The 13,690-nt window shown below is 41.2% G+C and overlaps 1 protein-coding gene across 2 annotated transcripts in view; it reads left to right on the plus strand.

The window, feature by feature from the left end:
• The window catches only part of stat5a (signal transducer and activator of transcription 5a), a 52,652-nt gene that overhangs the window by 1,737 nt on the left and 37,225 nt on the right, over positions 1 to 13,690 (plus strand). The window contains exon 1 of one of the 2 annotated variants that reach the window (XM_056401082.1): positions 2,090 to 2,107. The exons of the other annotated variant lie outside the window; for it this stretch is intronic. The gene's annotated coding sequence lies outside the window, so the exon portion shown is untranslated. Of the gene's footprint in view, positions 1 to 2,089; positions 2,108 to 13,690 lie in introns of those variants that run through there. 2 annotated transcript variants of the gene reach the window in all.

Genomic DNA, 13,690 nt, shown 5'->3' on the forward strand with positions numbered 1-13,690 from the left:
TCAACTCTCTTCACGTAGCCATTGTCATGTTCTCCCAAAAGGTGAATCATAAAGTTGAAAGGTGTTGAGTGTTAATACAACAGGAGTATCTTATAGCAGTCCCTCTAATCGTGCACTGCTGTGAATCAGAGGACTCATTGTTTCTCTGCATTTGCCTGTTGACGTGTGGTATGAAAACACATGAAAGGATGGTTCATAAAGGTCAATACGAAGCTGACTGTCAAAATTGGAACGCGCGACTCCAGAATTGAGACCCTGGTGTTTGTGCTTGCTTACAAACAGAATTAAAATGTCACAGACACTTTGAAGACTCTGTCATTTCCAAGAATATTGTGTGTGCGTGTGTGTGTGTGTGTGTGTGAGTATGCATTTGTCCCTGTGTATTTGTGAGTGTGCAGATGAGCTTACCTGCACTAACTGCACCCTCCAGATATGCATCCTTTGTCATTCTGTTATTGGCTGAATGCCTAGTTGCTCTGATAAGACTTTGGGTGTTTTCCTTTGGACTTACAGAAAGATTTCTTCTAGATGCCTGCCGTCAAGCTGAAATTGACTTTGTCCCCTGTTGCTCTTGGTAATTGAGAATTACATGTTGTGATAATAATGCCCTCTGCCCGCTGTGATAATGTCTCCCCTTGAGGCTGCTGTGTCAAAAGTTTGGATGCGGTCTATGACTACTGTAGGAGTCCTCTACTCTCAACGCAGCAATAGAAATGTTAGAAGGTGACACCTTCATGTTTGGCTTTTAGCAGTGCTGAAGTGAGTCAAAAATCAACAGCGATTTTGATAATTGATTCATCATTTTGTCATTTACGGTTACTGCATTTCTCTGTTTTATTACTCCAGATTCTTTCTTATCACTTGTCTTTTATTATCAGTAATCCCTGCATGTTTGCTCTCTCAATCTATAAAACATTCCAGAGAGAAAATAATGGCCTGTGACTTTCAGCATTTAACCCTGTTGGCAAGCACGGCGTTACCCTGCATGCTCCCTCTGTCATTGCTGTGCATGGTGCACGGGAAGGGAGGGTTTCCCCAGGTTTCTGTGAAAAGGAGGGTGTTTTGGACTGGCACGGGAACATGGCATGCTGGCCAGGCATGAATTGGCTGGCACATTGTGTCCCTGACAGAAAGACCCAGATGCAGCAGGAGCAGCAGCAGGGGAGACAGGGGAAACCAGTGTTTTATCCTACGAGCCCACTGTGCCATGTGCTCACAGCATGGCACTTGTCCTTAATCCTATCTCTGCTTCTCACTTTTTCACTCTCCACTGCCAGATGAGTGAAGGGTTCAGCACCCTGGAGATGCTGATGAGAAAATTTGAGTACAGTAAGTAGGGATGGGGTGGGGGGGTTAGTGTTAGTTAGGAAGGACAATACAGGAGGCATGTTCTCAGCATTGACATCATGAGTAGCTGGAAGTGAGCCGATTAGAGCAGTGGTTTTTGATGTGGTTGAGCTATGAGTCAAAGGTGTGAGAATCATCTAAGCACTAATGACTATGCTTAGCACAGGGCTTCCTGTCAGTGTCAACAGAGGAGGAGAAGATGGATGGATGAACGAGTTACATGGAAGAAGAATTTCCGTTGCTTGTGATCCTGTTCTGTGATGATACTTTTTTGGTGCAAATGATCGGTCATGTGAAGAATCTCACATTCATAAAACAGCGAAAGGCAAACAGGGGTGGGGGTGTGTTGGTGGTGAGGCAAGATTCAGAGTGACAGAAAAAGGGAAACAAATTCTAAGGGAAGTGATCAGGAAGCATGTGGTGACATGCACCCTAACCTCCTCCCCCTTTCAGTTGGGCTAACGCTAATCCACTGGTCACGTGACCATGAGCTTTTAGCCTGGTCTAGGCCAGTAGTGCTCTGATCCATCTGTCAAATAGCGTTGCTGATTGTTGGCATCCACAGCTCGTACTCCTGTCCCATGATCACTGCCTGCTCCACACAAGACTCAAATTTGATTGCCATCAGCTAGTTACTTCTGCAGGATTTTATCAGCAGTTTCATGGGATTTGCCCTCTCTGTGACAGCGTCTTTCCCATTATCCTTTATTCCACTTTCTCTTTGTCTGACTTCCATCGAATTTCTCCTCTCTTCAGCACTGTGAGTAAGTGGGAGGGGGGCATGGGTGGGTGGGTGGGTTTTGGGGGGGGGGACATCCTTGTGGACACTGAGAATGCATGATAAGGCCTTGGGTTATTATCTCAGTGACACAACAAGAATAGCCAGAACACTCGAAGGAAAGTTTGCGCTGAGCCATATGAAGGAAGTCACAAATCAAGAGAGGGAAAGTGTGTGCTTGAAATCCCATGAATGTCGCTATGGGTGCTTCCCTTTTCTCCTTGCTGTGATTTTAAATTGTGTAAGAAGACATCGGACAGAGGTCAGCCCAGAATAGACTTAGAATGGATATACGTGGTCCGGATTAATCATTTTCTCGTGTTTACACAATGCTCCTCTGCAAGCCTAAACACACAGGAGCAAAAATGCTGTTGCAATTTACTGCTGTGGGACCATAGCACCAAGCCTGGCCCATAAGGCTCCGAATACCATAGTTTCTTTCCTGTCTAGGGGCTACTTTGAATTAATTAACATAAGATGCATGATTCCAAATACTGGCTTAGGTTCACTGGTATGAATAATCTGCAGATCACTATCTTGTTTATTAAAAAAATGATTAAAGGAGCACACTTTGTTATTCACTTTACAGCAAATTATAATGCAACTTCTCAGCTTGAGCTCTCACCCTGTTGCTTGATCGAGGTTGTTTCGCTCTGTTAGGGACGCACACACACACACACACACACACACACACACACACACACACCCACCCAGCTGAGGGTTGGTAGCTGGAAGGTTAGTGAAAGCCAAGCTTGTGAACAACTGGCAAGTTGCCTTTTCTTTTGAATCCCCAGAGTAGCTAGGGAATCTGAGTGAGAAAGGAGAAGCAGTTTTTCTTCCTCCAGCGTCAGTTTGCTCTTTCAGCAAGAATCTTAGCCCCAGAATTACTCCAAGTGTAGCTCAGTGACCGACGGCACGCCAACTTCGGCTGTGCCTTAAAACTCAGGAATATGACAATATGTAGTTGTGCATTGCAGAATCTCCCCAGGGTGCTGCTACACAAGTATTTGAGTGCAATTGTTTCATTAAATGGAGAGTTCCCTGCAGAATCTGTAGATTTTTTCTTCGGTGGGTTATCGATCTCTGACGTTTTTCATAGTTGTGTTCGAAAGTTACACTGCACAACCTCTTTTGTGTTTTATTCATGCCTTGGGCCCTGAGTCATGCTTGATCTCTCATGCATTAATTATGTGAACGAATGGCTTGTTCTAGGCCCTAAAGGAAATCGTATCATGTGAAGTCGAATCTTAAAATGTGGGAAACATGTTTTGTTTGTTTAAACACAGAACATGTGGGGGGCATATCAGTTGCGTTATGGTGATGCAGTGATTTCCAAAGAAGTCATCTGTTTGCTGAAACTGAATGACCACATCAGAAGTATGCCTAATCATTCATTATAATTATATGTTCAACCTTACATTAGTTCTGGCAAGAGGTATACATTAAAATGTCTATAGACACAGGGGTATCTACAGTGACACTATGAAATTAGCCCAATTTGAATCAACAGGATCATACAGCACATTTCACAGCAATTCAGAAAAAGAGTCTTTTATCTTATATCTAATCTTAAAGCAGCAAAGTCTCAGGCTTCGTGACAGGAACAAAACACTTTTCACTTGTCCTTAAATGCTCCCTTGGAACCAACATAAGCTCTTATAATGAGTTAAGGAATGTGATACTGCTCATGCCAACATTACCTGGATAAAACCACTGTAAACTTCTTTACATTCCCATATGTAAGGTTTGCTGTTCTGATATTTGAAGCAAAGATATTACTGTGTATTATGAAGTATGTACGGTGCAAATGTGTATTTGGTTATATATTTACTATGATTTGACTGAACCTCACTCAGTAATTTACCACATGGCTCTTTGGGTGATCAGTGTTTGCAAAAATAATTTGCAAAACAAAGGGAAGATGTAATTATTCAAGATGCAGTAAACAACAAAAGTGATCATTTCCTCTTTGTGTTTTGTCGGCATTGCTGTTGTGCATGGTGCACAGGTAGGGAAGGTTCGCCTGATTTTTGAGAAAATAAGGCTCTGGTTCCGTACCAGGCTTGACCCAGCATGACTGACACATTGTGTCTTGACAACCCAGATAAAGAGGAATCAGCAGCAGATAGACAGGGGAACCCGATGCTTTATTCTCTATCTGTTTGACATTCCACCTGTCTTATCTTTCTGTCACTATTTCAGGTTAGTTGCAGTCAATTTTAACGCTGCAATGTAAAACTTTACACGTTTGAGGTGAAAAGTGGAGCCTTCTGCATCTCATCGGCGGCCATTTTCACACACCAACACTTGTCACTTTAATGAGGTCTCCATCCATATCTGTCACCACAGGTCCAGAAAAAGCAGACAGGAAAGAAGTCTGCAAAAATGAGAGTTCTCCCTCTGCTGTCAAAAATGATTTTTTTTTAATGACATTTCTGTTTTTTCAGTCACACTTTTTGATCATAATGTTCCCTATAACTCCAGCTCATCATTTTTTATAACCTTTCATAGATTTTTTCAGACCCAAATTGTTGATTCCCAAGACTCAGCAGGAAGGGTTAAGACAATTCACAAGGTCGGGATTCAGATTTAAGAGTCAACAACAGACAGGTGGGTAGAATCAGGCAAACAGGTTATCAGACCAGGGAAACATTCAACTGGCAGGCAACCAGGAATAGCTTTAATGCTTTAGCGGCACACAGGTAGATAGCGTAAACAACCTGGCAAATTAGATGGGGAAACTGAATAATGGAATGAGAAGCAGGTGTGCAGGAAGGTGAAACATCACAAAAGCAATCAGGTGATCAGAGAAGCGGCAAAAGAATTGCCACCATGATGTAAGCTTACAACTGAAAAAATGAGTGGCGCTGCCTCTGTATCTTTGTTTCAGTACTGCAGGATCCCAAATGATGATGCAAACAAAAAATCAGCAGGTAGCATTAGCATGTTGACTTGTCCAAATAGTGAGTAAGAGGTTGCCAGATGGCCTCAAATAACTTAAACTGATCACTTTTAATATATTTAATATCTAATCCTCTCCACCACAAGAGTATTGACGAATCCATCAAGCCACATTTTAATATTACGAAAATCTGATATTACTCCAAACATATCTTTGGCATTTCAGCACTGCAGTTTCTTATAACCTGTTGGCTGACACATACACCGAGGCTGATATATTAGCTAAAATCGTAAATAATATCAGCCTTGCTAAAGCCGAATACAATCAGCTCTGAAGTCATTAAGGGGCACGGACTCATAAGCTAATCATGCTTAATAGGCTCTACTTATTGGTATTTACATGGGAAAAGGTTTCAATACAGTGAATGTAGATATAAGTTCAGTGTGTCAAGCTTTTTTTAAAAACACTAGTTCTGCTGTTATTTTTGCACAACAGTATTGCAACTTAAAGCATGCGGGTTTGCTGTGAGGTATGTTCAGAGATGCTTGTGTTTTAATTGAGCAGGATGAGAGGTAGCTGCTGCTGCTGCCGCTGCCACTGCTATGTTCAAGCCTATTACAGGCTTACAGCAAATGAGACAGACTGGGAAACCAATGGATAAATACCTATCTTTGTAGACAGATAGTGGGTAAAAGATAGAAACTCTGAAAACAGAAAACATGCTGTCAGTAAATGAAATAATGTCACCAAATGTACCTACACTAACATCACACAAGTGGCTCATGTAGGCACACGGGAGGAATGACATAAACAATTTAGCTCTATTTGTCTGTGCTGCCATTATTCATGATCCTTGTTGGAATGAAAAGTGTGTGTGTGTGTGTGTGTGTGTGTGTTGTGTGTGTGTGTGTGTGTGTGTGTGTGTGTGTGTTGAGTGTGGCATGTATGAATTTGTTTTGTTCAGATAGATTTAGGTCATGGATGCTCCTTTGTGTCTGGGGAGGGAGCTAACATCTGTGTAAGATTAATGTAAGGAGCATTTGATCAAAAAATGATTATGATGACTTACCATAGAAAAAAAAAAGTTCTCAATTATTGATGCATATATCTCATTTATGTTTGCTTGTACGCTGGATTAAAGTGTGCTGGATTAGAGAGGACATAGGGCTGAATGATCAAACAAATACTATTGTTGGTGAGTAAGTGTCTTCTGTATTGTTATTTCAGAAGTGAGTGACTCCTGCTTCATTTTCTCCTTTTTTTTCTCCACATGTACACCTCATTTCTTTTCTAAATCAACACCACTGAGACGTAAATGCTCTCTATCGGTCTCTTCCTCGCTTGTAGAGGCACTGGCGCAATATAATGCAAAGTCAGTGTTTGGATTTGTAGGGCTGTTATCCCGTATTGATCCTGTGAGCTCATCTGTGCCCACGGCAGCGTCTGCCTAACAAGGCTTGCAGATGAGCTCTGCACAACATCTTCAGCCAGCCTGCCACTCCCACAACAACAGTTTTTATTTGCTTTATAGAAAAATGCTTGCAAAAAAAAAAAAATTTTTTTAAGGAATCCACAGTCATATTCAAGACGGTATGTGGTCTTGCTGATGCTAGAACTTAATTTGACAGGTTCACTTCCCCTTTTACTCTGTTCTTGTGCACTTGTGGCATACAGTATGTGTGTTTGTTTAGTGTCTAGTTTCAGTCTGTATAATGAAGCATGTTACTGGTAAGATAAAGGGCTAAAAAAGGCCTGTAATGAGGTCATAGTTTCTCAGACGAAGCATCAGTGCTAGTTTTTTCTGTCTGTGCTTGTGAACTGTTTATGACTAACATGACTAATCCACACTTGCACATTTAAAGAAACATCAGAAAAACCAATCTGCTCCACACTTCGACAATTCGATCCCATCTGTTGCTCTCTTCACCGCTACCTCTTTGAGGCACTCAGCCATGTGAGTCAATCACATGTGCTGTTAAATGTATGCTGAGAGTTGGGGTGGGATGGGGTGGGGTTGGGGGGTGGAACAAGACGTTGTGTACATGTTGTGTCAATACATGGTGGAGCATCACCATGGCTCATGATGTTTGGGATTGCCATCAAACATCATTAAACACATTTTCCATTCTCACAAGATACGATTCCCCTGCTCTTTGTTTTGCAAAAAGCAAGGCATGAGGCAGCATGTGTATAGAATTATGAATTATAATTAGAATGGAATAGAAATAATACAAATAGCAAAAGGAGGGTTTGTATTGTCATTTTGTTTATCCCCCTTTTTAGTGTTAGTTTGAGAAAGACTGGCTGCTTTTAAACTGTAGAACATCTTTAATAGGAAGAAAATTTCTCTTACAATTATAAAATGGAATTAAGTTCCCCCATTAAGACAAGTGAACCACAGAAATGGCCTCTATAGTCACTGAATAGGCATTATTAACAATGAGAGAAAAATGAAAAGCTTCATTTGCAACAAAAAAGCTACCTTTATTCCCTAGGATTTCTATTTTTCTTTTAGTCCCATTCCTATCTCTTGGTTACATATAATTGAATGTCCTGCTTTCTATTCTATTCTATTCTATTCTATTCTTGTGGATAATATTACATTATCTGCATTTACAGGTCAAGTATTTCTAAAGTACAGTCATTCATTACAGCAATAAAGAATGGGGGAATGATTTTGCTAAAAAGAACAGGCTCTCACCTGCTTCACATACATCACCTGGATTTTATTGCTGTGATAGTGCAGTGGACGTTTTTGGTGAGGATACATGCTTTCAGGAAGGATGCCAGAAAAAGTACTTAAGACTTCTCATGAAACGTAATATGGGATTAGGTTGTGAGCGAGAAGGCATTTAGGAGGTCAGGCAAATTCAGGAGCGTGACTTTCATTATACGTTACCTGACCTTCAACCACAGTAACGACGCATAGATTTCACACGAATACACAGTGAATTAGAAAATCATCTCATGCAGGGGAATGGGGGTGAGGGACGTGGCTGTGGCACTCGTGTGTGTTACTTCAGTGTTCATGCTCAGCTTATCCAGATTATCCCTGTGCCACTACCATAATCACTCAGACGCTACCATGCATACAGCATCATAAGGTTGATGCCTTTGTTTTCCTTGTTTAATGTGAGAGAGATGAGTGCTCTGTCCCGTTTTTCTGTTTCAAGGATAGCCCTTCACCCGTGAGACGTGATAGCTTCAGGCCCAGCACCAGGTTAGCAAGGCAACATGGCAACAGTATGACATTTCAATCAATCAATCAGACTTTGTTTGTACAGTAATTTTCATACAATGTGAGTTAAAAGCATAAAAGCATATTATTTTCAGGATAAAAGCAACAAAACAACCCCCACCCCACTCCAGATACACACAATACCACCCCTATCCACACACAGAACAATAAATGACTAAGTTATAAATAAAAACAATAACAATAGGACAACTAGAAAATTCCAGGGAAATTTTGAGTGCCACGGGGGCTACTGCCGGGATGAGTACATGATTTATTTCCAGTGTTCAAAAGTCACCCTGATCATACTCTGGTTTTGAGAAATGTCTTGATATAAAAGACTCTGATATAAAACAATGTCACATCCCTCCATCATGTATTATGTGGGAAATATCTCATATTCTGTGTTGTTTTTTTAAAATAAAACAAGAGGCGACATGTCTTCAAACTGGCATTTAAAGGGTTAAAATCCCGAAAACTAATAAACATTTGGTAGGTTTGAGCAGAACTGAAGTGGTTTAAGAGATTTATGCAAAAAAAGCAGAAAAAAATATTGATATATATATTTTTTTTATAGCATTTTCTTTGTGTGTCCTTTTTTGGACGCGAGTAACCCCAGAGGGTACAAAATGTGTTACCAGTGTATAATACACCTGTAACAGTAACTGACATTAGATTTTAAAAATATGTCAAAAAAGACACTTTCTTGCAGAAATCCATACCTTCAGCTGTAACACAGCCAAAATGATCAGCAAATCAAAAAAGAAAAGTGAAGAAAATGTCCAAAAAAGGACAGAGGGACCCCTGAGGGTTAATAAATCCCATGAACCGCTATTTAAATTACCACTATTATGTTTCTTTCTGTGCTAAATTTAACATTACTGGGGAGGAGAGCAACGCGACTAGAAGTGACAGCGAGAGAGGGCTAGTAGCTTCTCCTCTCCTCTGTCTCAGCGGAGACCGTCACAACTTCATTGACTCTTTTAACAAAAAAAAAAAAAAAAGCAACGAAGGAAGCAGTAAATGGACTTACATATTTAAGACCTAACTAAATGTAATTTAAGACCTAACATGCGGCTAATGTAAAGCTAGCGGAGCTTGGAGAGTTGGTTATCTGGTTGCTAGGCGCACGCACGCACACAGGTCAGGAGCTGCCGTTGCCATGGCAATGTGAAAATCTGCCCAGAATTTGGCTTCTACATGGCTTCAAACAACTGCAAATTATGAGAAAACCGTTACTTCTTTTCATAAACCGAAAAGACCGTGCCAGACACTGAAGCCAGAAGTTTCTATAGTCTCTATTTTATTCAGATATTCCTTAAAATGAGTGAGTAAGCTCAGTGCGAAGACAGAGTGAGATTCTTTTGAAAAAAAAAGACGATTACATTAGGTGTCAATGAGAGTGAGACAGGTATTGCTGCCGGACTCGGCACCCCCGTTTAAATTTTGTGCAGACCCTGCCTGTCAAAGTTACATTTTATGAATCCCAACAACTATGTCTACATTTTCAGAAAGAATTATTGGTCTCCTTTTTACGGTTTGGCCGTGAGCTCGAGTTAAAAATAAAAATAAAGGTTATTTTTTACTGCTTCACGCACTCTAGCCAACTGACGCTTTCACTCTAACTTTGAAGAAAAAGTGATTTGCACTCCTCCTTTGAGTGCTCACAGTGTGAAAAGTTTACATGTTATGTAAAAACAGTTCCCGTCTTTTTGAGAGAGCAGAAGTTTTCCTCCGTTTTATAGTTTGAATCACATTTCTACGTGCAGGTATGAGAGAGCTGGGTGACTCAGAAAAAAGGTGCAATTTTGTCGAAAAAAGGTGGGTTTCTAAAGAAAATTCCAATGCATTTCTAATGCATTATTTATTTCCAGTTTTTTGGGAATAACTTTGGGAAAAATTGGAATTTTAACACCAAAAGTCATAGCACCCCTTGCGGGATCAAGACGCACGTTTTGATGTATATATTACCGGGGTTTTCTCAAAGCTGCGGGACGAGTTACGCGCCGAAATTTGGCGGAAGAATAATAAACCCGAAACAGAATATTAATAGATGCCTCGGGGCTCCGCCCCGAGGCACTCCTCTCAGCTATTCTAGCTGTAGAGGAGTGCCTCGGAGCTGAGCACCCGTGGCACTAATAATTACATGAACTGAGGAAATGCTATCATAAATCTTATAAATTTCTTCAGTTGGTAGTTTCTGGCGGTAAAAACACAACGCCAACGCATGTGCGCAAATGACACATTTTGATCATTGGTTAATCAGTTTTCAGTTTGTGAGGACCACGTGTGTGGGCCACTGTGCAGGAAATAGCCCCTGTGCCATGCTTTATGTCTAAAAGTAATATTATTGTTATTTAATCTGCACAGTGGATGAGCAGTGACTTGACACAAGTTGTCCTGTCAAGTTTTAAGTAAAGATGAAGAGAAATAAATGCACGCTTTGTTTCCCCCTGGGGAAGGAGACGGTTTTCTCCGAAACACATTGGCACAATAAGGTTTATTGAAGCAATCAAGTAGCCGTCTAGAAGCCTCTGTATTTCCTAAGAGGTAAATGAAAATTCAATCACGTTAACAAGTGGCTGTCTTCACTTGAGAGAGCTAAAGTGGGAATGTAGAACGGTGAGCGAGCCATAGGCAGGTTCCTTAAAGCTGTTTGCCTTTTTTGAATAATTTTTCTCTCTGAAGCAACTGGTTATGTCATGTAGATGGTTCTTGTTTCGTAGGCTTAAAGCTAAAATGGGGATTTTCTGAAATTCCTGTGAAGGAAATGAAAGAGAAACTTACTTGTGGGGCAGCAGCTGCATGGACGATCTCATTTTTAAGCCAAAGAAATGACTAAAAATAGTCAGATAGTTCAGTGTTACGTCAATCAGTGTCAAACTATGATGATATTATATTGTAACTTTGAGACTTCTTTGAGTCTAAAATAGTTATTCCCCCACTGTAACCAAATAAAATGAGAAATTGTTACAGTTTACAGACTTACCTGTTATGTTACTCAGGTTGTCAGTGATCAGCTCTGGATACTGTTAACGAAATCAGCCCCATCTGTCATAAAGTGGTACTGGTGCTGTTTTCGCTGTTGGGTAAAGACCTCGGTGGGGTAAAGGTGGAGTTGACCTTTAATGAAAGCACTCGGCTTGCCATAACAGGAGGGGAGACATGGTAAGGGGAGCGAGAGTGGGGGGTGGGGGGAAGTTGGGTTTGTGTGTGTGTGTGTGTGTGGGGGTGTGGGGGGGCTCCAGAGCTCTGGTGACTGGGTTAGATACCGTGTGTGAGAAACTGCAGCTTTCTGACCTCTGACACATGACAAGCTGGGAAGATCAAAGGGCATATCTCTCCAAAGCTGCCTGCATTGGTGTTTACAGGAGTACTGATGGAGGAGAGAGGAAAGGAGGGACAGGCAATACTAAAGTGAAAGCAGAGACTTGAACTTAGAGAAGAAGCACAGTAATATTAAATATAAATAAACAACAGTGGAGAAATAAATCTAAAATTAAATATTCAAGAAAAAAAATCCAGTGCTCCTTCATTCGGGTGCTGCTTGTCACTAATGTCATTAGACCAGTTTGAAGATGTTGAAACAATACATAACCCATATTTGCCTTACCGCTCTCTCTCCCCTTGTCTCATACGAAACATAAACACGCGGACTGTACATGCATGCACTCACACCCTCTCCTTGATTCTCCCAGCATGATGCGCCTCTCGGAGCTAGCACAGACGACACAAAGATTGAGTCTGCATGACTGAAGGAGGAGACGGACAAGAGCATGAGCCCTTTAGATAAGGGTTGATAGAGTTGGGGCATTCTAATACAGACAAATTAGATGTAACTTTGAATAGAGTCTCTCAGGATAACTTTGTTAAAGTTAGGCTAATTAATGTAATTGCATGTAAATGCCAAGTGCCTGGCTCTGCTAAACTAATTTAACAGCACATCCCTTTTTCTTCCAGCTGATGAAAAGCATTGATTTGACTGCCTGAATGTGATCATTCTCCTTATGGGTGTGAGCTCACACAGTGCATAGTCGTCTCCTCCAAACTCCTCACGCAGCAGGATGGCTACGTCCACACCAGCCAGGGTTATGCAGCAAGATCCTATTACCATACATCTGCAGCGCAACGACTGCTGGTAACTCACAGTTAGTCAGGATGGTTGCTCTCTGACAGTAAGATAGAAGTGTTATTCAGCGGAGCAGAAAGAATAGAAATGGCCTGCCAGATAAAGTATGTGAATGAGATTAGAAAGGAGCGACCTTGTCAGCATTAGAGAATGGACGGGCAATCAGCTGACCTCCTGATAAGTAATGTGTCAGTGGAAATACTCTAATATTGTATTCTGTCAGCTGGCAGATCAATAATGGTCTGTCTTTCATCCTAACAGACACCACAGACGGAGAACATAGCCAATGTTTTAGCAGTTGCACATTTGAGCAGTGGGACTGTTTTTTGTTTGTTTGTTTGTTTATTAGCTCCACCACAGGACAGGGAATGACTCTTTCTTTAGCCTCTGTCTCTACCGGCCGAGTCCTTTTGAAACTTGGTGAGCTAAGATTGAAGGCAGTTTGTTGCCATGTCTGTTCATGCTAAATTACTATTGGAAACTATTCAGGAAATACACTGCTGTGATTGGACAAGTCACAATAGTGAGAGAGAGTGTTGTAAACAGGTGTGCAGTATTTTAATGAAAATAATGAGAAAATGAAAAGAAAAAGGGTAAACTCAGAGCTGTCTGATAGATCTATTTTTATCTCTTGACCTACAAAATCCAACCTTGATGTGAGATTAACCCTTATGTCCATATGTAAAGATAGCTCATATCTATATACTATATATAAACTGCATTTGCATCTGTGAGTCATTGTCACTGAGTCAGACTTCATTCACCCTACCAGTCACCACTGATATAAACAGCAGCAGTTTGTCGTCTTGTCACTTTCCGATAGTGAGTCACCGTAGCCTCCAATCTGCCCTGAAGAGGTGTCACTGTTCAGAGTGCACATTATCACCTCTTGTATTGTAAACGCAACAATGGCCGAAGCGCCTGTCAAGCGACAATCGCCACCACCTGCTCCTGGCAAGAAACCACATTCGGCAGCAGAGAAAACTTACAAATAGCCCCTTTTAACATACACGTGTACTACTGAATACTGGAATTCCCCAGGCCCACCCATGTAGGTTCAAGGTTTTTTGTTTACTTTCCAGCTTGGTCCAGTGATGATAAAATGCCACTTTCCATTTTCAGAGATTTACCTCTTGCAGATGTGCCTCTCCTCCTCTGTCTTCTGATCAGGCATCAACTTTTGATAGTCCAGTTTTAGCATTCTGCAACGCCAGGGAATTTTTTGTGCCCCCTCATTTGTTCCACCACAGGAATATGTAAACAACACCCTCAACTAGGGCCTCATCACAAGTCTTCATT

This window comes from Seriola aureovittata, chromosome 17 (genome assembly GCF_021018895.1).
Source record: "Seriola aureovittata isolate HTS-2021-v1 ecotype China chromosome 17, ASM2101889v1, whole genome shotgun sequence".
In the NCBI taxonomy this organism is placed as follows: domain Eukaryota; kingdom Metazoa; phylum Chordata; class Actinopteri; order Carangiformes; family Carangidae; genus Seriola; species Seriola aureovittata.